Source organism: Harpia harpyja, chromosome 6, assembly GCF_026419915.1.
Source record: "Harpia harpyja isolate bHarHar1 chromosome 6, bHarHar1 primary haplotype, whole genome shotgun sequence".
NCBI classification, from domain to species: domain Eukaryota; kingdom Metazoa; phylum Chordata; class Aves; order Accipitriformes; family Accipitridae; genus Harpia; species Harpia harpyja.
The window spans coordinates 13,758,109-13,767,908 of record NC_068945.1 but is presented as its reverse complement, the minus strand read 5'-3'; positions in this window follow the sequence as shown (position 1 = coordinate 13,767,908).

Below are 9,800 nucleotides of genomic sequence, written 5' to 3'. Positions count from 1 at the left end.
AGACCCTGGCAGCACTTAGAATCTGGGAGGCCCACAGATAGCATGAATGCAGTAATATAAATAAGGGGTAATACTCTGGGAATTCGGAGAGTTCTGTTCCTGCAGTAAGGATGCCAAACAGTACTTCAAGAAAAACTCTCTGTTCAATATTGTTTCCAGGCAGGAGAGCACAAAAAAAAAAAAAAGTAAAAGCCAGCTGTACTCTGTTTTACTACTCACTTCAACTAGAAAATCACTAGATATCTGTCTGATAATGTACCAAATTCTTCTTACAATTTTAAGTTTGTTGAATTAGTTCTTTTCACCTCAGTGAGACTCCATTTGTATATCAAGGGTAGCCTTAGCTTGTAAAATCACATCTGAAGGATGCTATTTAGGCTTTCCATTTTCTTTCTTATCGAACAGCAGCTCAGAAATGTGTATGCAGTTTACTGGTTATGCTGCTGTGCTTGTGATACAGATTTACACTCTGAATATATTGACAGCAGAAAAGCTGTTGACTTTAGGACCATTGCTGAATAATTGAATAATAGTTTTATTCTTGTAATAACCAACCACAGCGGAATTATTAAATTAACTGCAGATGAATACCCAATCTTGTCAGCTACCTTCTGATAGATCAAGTGGTATTCAAAAAGTAAAGACTTTTGCTTAGATGGAAAAAGAAAAAAAAAAAAGATTTTGTGGTATCTTAGAAGCTATGGCACTTTAATAAAATATGCAGACTGTTGGAAGACTTGTTTTGTCAACAGCTTAATCTTGTTTGAAATATAGCATGCTGTACCACTTTAAAAGACTACAAATAGATTGTTATTGTCACAATAGACCATATTAGAAAGGACAGAATGTTAAGACTGTCACCCAACATTTTTTTGCTGTTCAATATGTGTAAGTGTATCTGCAACTCTGTGTTTCAGATCTTCAGATGCTGCCAAACTATGTGCAAGGATTTTAAGCCACCTCAGTATCTGCCCTCTTCTCAAGGGAGTTGTTTGGCTATAGGAAGGAGCATAAATAAGAGCTATCTAAAGGCTATTCTGCCTTATGGCAACTCCTGTCAGCACACTGTTCCTGTAATCAGGGGTTGCTAACCATAAAGATCTTCCTTCCACATACCATTTTGCCTAGCTGCATGTCCTGTACCACCAACAGGGAAAAATGTCAGAGGAGCATCTTGATATCGTGTTAGACTTCCCCTGCACGAGGAGAATCTCCAAATGGCCATTTAAGGCAGCCTTTTGCTGATAGAGAAAATAGGCCTGGAAGCAACTTTAAAGTCCGGTCAACATCCTGACCTGAGATGGGACCAACTGAATATTGATTGTTGTTTGCCACATCCTGGCAAGAAGGGATGGTATAACCATACTCCTGTGAGATTGAATCACCCTGTTGAATACCAGCCTTAATATTTAGTTTCATTTCTTTGTTAGATATTGCTCTTTCCTCAGATTGTGGCCATCTTTAAATTGCTGCGCACAGTGGACCAAATAAACCTTTGCTCAAGGTAGTCCATAACAGGCAGAATTCAACCATGAAAGGCTGGAATAAAAAAACAGAATTCAAATTGAGCTGTGAAAGTATTTAACGCATTCAGTCTTGCAGAGCTCTACACTGGAATATTTGTTGTAACATTTATGCTTACCAACTCAGGGAAAAAGAGGTTACTTGTATAACTGCCATATATGCAAGGAAACCCAGCTAACCAGAGCAGTACAAGTAATAATAAATATTGCAATTTTTATTAAAACCCAGCAGTAGACTGAAAATTGCATGTTAAACAAGTTCAAACAATAAATATAGTTTAGGAAATTGACATTTATTTATCGATGTTCTGTGTGTAACAAGTAATGTATGATTAACTATTCATAGCTACTTATTCACCTAGATCTGCAAAAACAAACAGCAACAAAACCCAAACAGAACCTACAAGTGTTGCTCCCTCTCAACTTGTATACGCTTGCTCACATTGTTTCTCTTGTTGTCATAACAGATTGGGTAAAAAGTGTCAGTCCTGGGACTGGCTGTCAAGGCCCACTTGCATGACTGAATTGCATATTCCACCCCTCTCATGGGGAAAAAGTTGCTGAACTCGCCATAACTATGTGGAAGGGAGAGAGAGAGCAGAGACACATGGAATATAGTTCATGCTTTCAAAAAGAATGAGCCAGAAGTGGGCACTAGGCAGAAGAACATTCAAAAAAAAAAAAAAAAGTTGTGGCAAAGGCCACAATTGTGTTACTGAAGCAGGAAATATAACAGGAAAGATCAAAGTCATTATCGATATTGCAGTAAATAATAGTAGGCTCTGTACCATGCTAAAAAAGGCAAAATCCAACCAGACAAACAAAAACAAACCAACCAACCCAAAACAACCTTTCTACAGCACCTACTGCTATGATTTGAGAAGGAACACCTTCCTCTACTCCCCAAACTTTGATCGGTGTAATGAGATATGAATGGTACTTACTAACCAGGCACCTGGGAACTAGGATCCCCGGGGACATTGGTGGCCCCTGCAATCCTTCCTGCTGGGGTGGTCTTTAGCAATAGGACTTCAGCTTTGCCCCCACTTACAGCACACCTCCACTTAATGGGGGCTGCTGATCGGTGTGACGGCAGCAAATGAGTGAGAAAACTATTTCACTTGTGTACAGCTTTAAGGCTCTAGGCAAGTACAATGAAAATTGGCCCAACTTCTTACCTACAGCACAGGTAGACGTGGGATTTAAGCTGCTTCTCCCCTTCTCTGAATTTCTGAGAGTCCCTGGCAGTTGCCCAAGTTCCCAGTCTAACCCAGAGCAACCTTAAAGCTGCTCTAGAGCAGTTTGGTTGCCTGTGAGATGCTGCTGCTGTGCAGCCTGCAGAACAGCATGGTTCTGGCATCCCCACACTGTGCTTGAGAAGCGGATGCTGCAGATTCGGCTTTACGAGCTAAGCACTGCGGTCTGGATTTATGGTATCTGTACTCCGTGCAAACGTGGCATGGACCAAAATGTGACTCAGAATTTATGTCTGAGTTTACCCAGCATTACAACAAAGGCGTATCTCCTCCCTGCTTTCCCCGCTTTGGAGCCCAGCGGTGCTCAGAAGATGGGTGCACAGGTGTATTGCCTAAAGATCAAAACATGGCCCTCTATTTTTGTTGGTGTGAGGCAAAACAGAAGGAAAACCAGGAAAATTGTTGGGGAACAGATTGTAAAAGCATTTTTAACTTTGTTTGCAAGAGAAATAATTGGTACTAGCTAAAACCCTGCAAGTTGTAATTTCTGGTACATTATTGCTAATTAGTAAATGTATTATAGCCTAATTTGATCTCTCAGAGAAAGCACCTTTTAAGAAAAAAGATATTTTCTGTGAAGTGATCAAACAGGCAGGAGGCTATTGTCAGGGCGTTTTTTCTTCTTTTTTCTGCTGAAGCGCAGTGCTTTTATTTTATGTCCATGGCATCTCTTACTGGCCTTTTCCCTAGTTCTTTTCACTTTCCTCCCCCTTTCAGGAAAAGTTGTTCTCTGCTCCTCATCTGTTCATCCTGTTACTGTGCAAACAGCACATGCAGAAGCCTATTAATTCTGTTCTGAGTATGCAATCGATGGTATACCAGGGAGAACAGGTATACCTGAGCCCCACTGTAAGTGTTTATTCCCAGTTTCATTGCACAGTACCAGTCATGAAGCTTCTCCCTCTCCCCTTCTATCCCAATTGAGGCTGTGTGCTTTCGTCTCACGGTTTGTGGGACTCTGCTGAATTAAGGCGACCAAGTCAGTGTTTGTTCTTCTCTCATTCCCATACTAGTTTTCCCCTACAACTGCCTCAGTGAAGTCACCGTCTACCCAGGGTGTACCTTTGTCTACCTTAATGTATACCCCCGTGTCATTCTTACAGTACAATCCAGTGCTGTTAATGTAGTTTCTTTGAGCAACTTCTGTACTTGAAAGTTTTTCAAACCTCTTGTCTTCCTGAACTGTGTTAGTAAATGGCTGCTAAGTGGGAAAGATTGCTTTTGTATTTTAAAAATTATGTTTTGCTTTTGATCAGGTGGCTGTTTAAGATGTTTCCAGAGGCTCCATTTTTTGTGCTGCCTTTTGGTGGAGACAAACCCCTATCAATAATTGTTTTTTTATGTATTGAAAAGGATGTTTTTCCTTGTTTCTGCCTTAAGTGATTCTGTCTGCACTTAAAACACACAAATGCATGTCTGTGCAGACACAAATAGCCCGAAGAAAAGCAAGAACCAAAACCAGTACAGAAATTACTTACTGCATACCTATTTCACTAGGAATAGATATTGAGTAACTTTCTATTTGTGATTCAAATATTTTTTTAATTCAGTTGGATTACTCACAAATGTGAGGTTACTGAGGGGTGCAAGGTTTTGCAGGTTTGGAGCTCCAGATTTGCTTTAGTTCAGTTTTTCCTGTGTAAAATACTGCTAAATTTTTAAAAGTATGCAACAACCAAAAATATCAGAAAAATAACTTCACCTGATAGCATCATTCTTACTTAGTCATCTTTTTGTTTATGTTTTTTAGTGGTATTGATTTATCTTCTAAAAGACTTCCTCTGGTTTTAGACAGAACTGAAATCAAATCCCTCAGGCTTTAACTGCGAAGCTGGAGAAGCTTATTAGGATTTTTAACATTCCAAGTTGCTTTCTGAACAGATTGCACCAGCTAGCTGATGAAACTTGAGCTAATTACTCTAATGTTGACAAATGCACTAGCACAAAAAAAAGTCATATTTAAAAAGAAAAAAAAAAAACCAAACAAAAAATTGCACCTCTTCAAGAAATGTTAAGTAGATTCGGTGATTTGTGGGTGTAATAGAGATATTTTTGCAGAGGTTTCTTTAGGGAGAGAAAAAAGAAAGAAAAAAAAAACAAAAACAAAAAAAACCCCAAAACAAACAACCCAAACTACAATTTATAAACTAAAATGTGCCATCACTGATCATTTGAGAATTAATGTTAATGAAAAATGCTTAGGATTTTAGAAAATTGAAATAAATCAATTTCCTAGTTGGAAGGGTGAGAAACTGCCTTCACAAAGCAGTCTTGCTATGTCAGGGGGTACCGAAGTTCTACAGAGTCTCTCTGTCTGTAGCATCGTACCCAGGAGCACTGGCTCACGATCACTGAGCGCAGCCACTAGCTCCACAGGGTTCTCCTGTGTGTCGAGGTCGTTGGTACTGCATCAAGTTCCCTGAATTGTCGCTACCAGAGATAGGTGAGCTTAGCCTACAAAGTAAAGAGGAGTTGCTATCACTGAAATCCTCTCTGCACTTCAGCAGCACACAAACTATCTCATTTACAGATTTGATTAAATCCAGCCTTGGAATAACTATGTTAAAATCTACAGAGATCTGTAACTCCTGAAATAAGTATAACTTCAGGGTTGTACTCATTGATTTTTATTATTTTTTTTAAACTTGTGCTTGACTGTGTAGATACACACTCGTAAATGAACGGGAAGAAATTAGTAAGGATATCATATTATGATACACTTATTTTAAAGAAAAACTTTGCAAAAAAAGTATAAATTTGAAAACATGAATATGTGTTGGAGGTAATCGAGACACCCTTAACCCTGCCCAAATTTTGCTTGTCAAAGAAAAACCAAAAATGCTTAACTAATTGCTGATATTTCAGTTCAGTACTCTTTAAGCTTAAATGGAAGCAGTGTGGCTATGACATGAAGGTTTCCTGCCATTTAAACTTACTGTGCCTCAGAGAGAAATGTACCATCTTCTCTTTCTTTTTTTTTTTTACTATTTACTTAATAGTTTTGACCTTTCAGCCAATTGTCCTTATCCGTCATTACAGTGCATGATCAATCATTTCATGCCTTGTCATCTATAAAATACCAGCAAGAGGGAAAAGTTTTATGTTCTATTGCTTTTCTTGAGATTCTTTTTTTTTCTATCAGAGTATCTTCCTGTTTATTAGGAAGACAAAAAAAAAAAAAAAAGCATTCACTGGAAGCTTATGATTTTATTTGTTAATTTTGGTATTTGTTTATGGTCAGTACTTTAAAATGCACCAAACAAGTCGTGTTTGAATGTCACTAACTTCCTTCTGAATTTTTGAGCAAAAACAGGCAGAAGTAACCAGTGACAGTATACAAATGTACATAGATACACACACACGTGTACACTTATGCATGAACATAGTCTGTCTGATGATGGTCCTTCAGTTAGGACAGGGCTTCAGGTTTCTGGAGATTCAGGTAATCTGCATTGCAACCAGCTTGTGCAAAAGGTAAAATTTTCAGGAACACTTGTGTTGCAGGAGCCTAAACGGCATTTACAAACTCAAAGCATCATTTAACAGAACTTGCCTGCAGCAGAAAGCCAGAACGGTGCAAGGATCATGAGCTAGTAGGAACGCTGTAACACAGTGTGACACTCTTCAAACATTTCAAATTGAGGCCTGAAAACAGTCTGCTGGTCTCAAAAAAGGCCTTTCTGGTCTAGGTGTAGTGATATGTAAACATGTCTAACGTTTCTTTTTCCGGAAACAGCACGTAGGCTGCTCCCCGGAGGAGCACTCTGCCATGTTCCAGTGAGTGGTCTAGAAAAGGCAGCTGGCTTATCCGTACTGGTCCTGGAGCACGGCACAATACTGCTTGTAATGAGGGTTAAGTGATTTAGGATCTGAAGTACTTTTGGAAACCATGCTTTTTGCTTCTCTTGTCTTCACTTTCCTGATTATAAACCAGAGATAATAGCACTTCTTGACTTCCCATGGGGTTTTGAGAAGATGAGTACATGAAAGATTGAGAGAGCTGTAGCTACTGCATGGTGGTGACCCAGTAATGGGGGGCACCTAAAGTAGCTTTAGGTAAACAACTTCAGCATAAACAGCCACTTGCATCCCTAAACTCAAAAATGTCAAGTGTATGTTTAAAAACTTCTCTAGTGGTTTGTGTGGTGGTGGTTTTTTGCAGGGTGGGGAGTTCTTTTGTGGTGTTATTTCAGGGAGGCAGAGTAGTCATGCAAATGATTTGGAGAGAATGAGGCAACTTGGGGGAATAGACATCAGAGAGAGTAAGAAGGAAGGAGACCAAGCATGTAACAAACTTCAGGCATGTATTATTTGTGCGATTATTTGGCATTCCTTCTTAACTGAAACAAGTTAGTCTCCCCAGTGCCTGTGAACACCAAGGACATCATTCATTATCTGAACCTTTAAAGTATCTTGGTTTTATTTGGGATAATTGGAGTTGTTCTATCAACAGTTTTTCTGTGATCCTAACACAGAGCATGAAAAGGATAATATAAAGAAAGGTGAAGATACAAACGTGCTACTAAGATTTGGGGCTTGTAAGGCAAGTTTTGCACAGCTCTAGTTGTAATTCTTTAAAATATACATATGTCCCTTTGATGTTGTATCGAAGTAGAAGCCAGACATAATACTGGCAACTTAGTTGCTGTTCACCGATGAAGCCAATGAGCGGTAGAGAAACAGGGGAGTGTGCTTTGAAGTGCTTGGTATTACACAGGAAAATATGCACTTCAAGGAGAATGTACCACGTGTAGGAGGCTGCTGTTGAGAGGAGCTTTAAAGTCAAAAGAAGGGCAGGAGCCAGGAAGTTCACCTTCAGGTTTGTATCTGAACCTTCTTGAAGCTTGTGGGGATATTTATATCCTCACCCAGCACAACTGATAGAAAGGAGCAAAGTTTGAAGTTGGGGTCCAAATGCAAACTTTCATGGATGATGGATCTGTGTTTGCAGTTCTAGTCTGGTTTTGATCTCTAATACCTTGCTCTTCAATAGCTTTTCAGCAGTGCAGTTCAAAGGGCTCTGTAAAAACAGAGAGGAGAACTGTATAATTAACTTCATTTTGCAGAACAAAATCCAAGGCGGAAAGCAATGTCCCAGGGAGGTGGCTTGTGCACGCTCCCCCAGCTCTGCCATGGGACAGGTAGGCCTGCACCCTTCTTGTTCTACTCAGAAGGCCAGAGTATTGCTAAAGTCATTGTCTCTTAATGGAGTTAGTTCTCTTCAGCTGATCATATAGTTAATACGATTTATATTTAAAAGTCTAATGCAAACTGAACACAGGAAAGAATTATTATAATGAAAGCACATTGTCCATTGTTCACTGATCAAAAGGTCAAAACCATTTTTTAACTTTCCTTAATATTTGATTGTTCCTTCTCCAAGCAGGGTCACCCTTCATAGCATTGTTCTAGCTTTTTATTAGTATTTCTGAACTCAAGTGCCTGATTCTCTGTGTTGTATTGCACTTTCTACTGTTACTTACAGCACTGCAGTGTGTTACCAAATCAGAACATCTTTCACAAGATGGGACAACAGCCTTTTGTGTGGTTTTTCACATGGCATGTCCTACCCATTTGTGCAGTTGAAGGTCTGAAAAATTTGATTTTCTTCTCTCTGGGAGTGAGGGAGTCCATCATTTTACAATCCCTGTGTTATTAAAAAACTTGCTCTAGAAGGCATTTTCTTCCTCTTCTTAGCCTCCCTTTCCCAATGCCCAAGAAGCATTAAGACTTCATAGTGTTTGGCAACTGGACATAGTCTTGCTAACACTTGCCTATTTTCATACAATCCACATATTTGGTGACTTTCAGAAAATGCACATGAGTATTCAGGAATCTCATTCTTAGTGAAAAATGGAGGCTTCCTCTGGCCCAGTGTCCAGCCCCTGGCAGTGACCATGAATGCCAGAGCACTTACTGATGTGTTCCCTGTTTTGCCCTCCCAGCTGATTCAGGTCCTCATGAGCCTGAGGCTGTGCATCTTTGCTTTAATAGCCCCTGACTGATAATGACAAAAGGTTTAGAAGGGCTAGAAAAATTAATGTAAGGAGAAGGGGAAAAAAAAAAAACAAAACACAAACAAAAAACCCCAAACACAACGTCTTGTGCCAGTGAGCAGGTTGTTTTGTGGGGAGGGGTTAAAAAAAAAGGGGGGGGGAGATAAAGAAATTTTTTTTTTTTAAGACCTCATTCAGTTTCTTACTGGTCAAACTGAGAAATTGTGAACAATCGTTTCCTAGTCTCTTTGTGCCTCTCATGATGTTTATTGCATTCTCTCTGCCACCTCTTCTTTTATGAAGAATCCTATTGAATCACTCCTTGAACAGAAGCTGTACAACCTTTGCTACTTCTTATTGCTTTCCTGCCATGACTTCTTTCTAATTCTGTTATATCCGTGTTGAGAGAGGAGACCAGAACTACACAGGTGATTTGAGATGTGAATACACAGTGGATTTACGCAGTGTCATGACAATGTTTTCTGGCTTGTTCGCTGTTCCTCTCCTATTCATTCTTAACATTGTCTGCTTGTTTGATCACTAGTAAGCTCTGAGGTGGCATATTTACAGAACTAGCTAAAATAGCTCCAAGATCCTGTTCCTTAATGGCAATACTTAGCATACTGTCACTGTGAGATGAGGGGATGGCTTATTTTTCACCATGTGCACTGAATTTTATTTGCTATTTTATTATGTTTATAGGTTACTATTATGAACTTCTTTCACAAATCTTTACAACTGAATTTTGGTTTCCTACCTCTCAACTCAATACTGCCAGCAAGTCGTGTTTGTGATGAACACTCTTTGTCATCACTATTTACCCCCACCTCCAAATCTCTTATGTATGTGACAAGCAGACAGACCTTCCATGTCAGTGGTGAGCTCCTGCCTTGTCCGCTGTCTACTGTATGTAGCTGAACTTCAACCTACAATGGCACAGGGAAAAAAAAAACTTAAAAATGCAATGCAGTTGAACTCTTAATCACAGAAACTTGAAGCAAAGAAAATGAGTTTAAGTCACCATG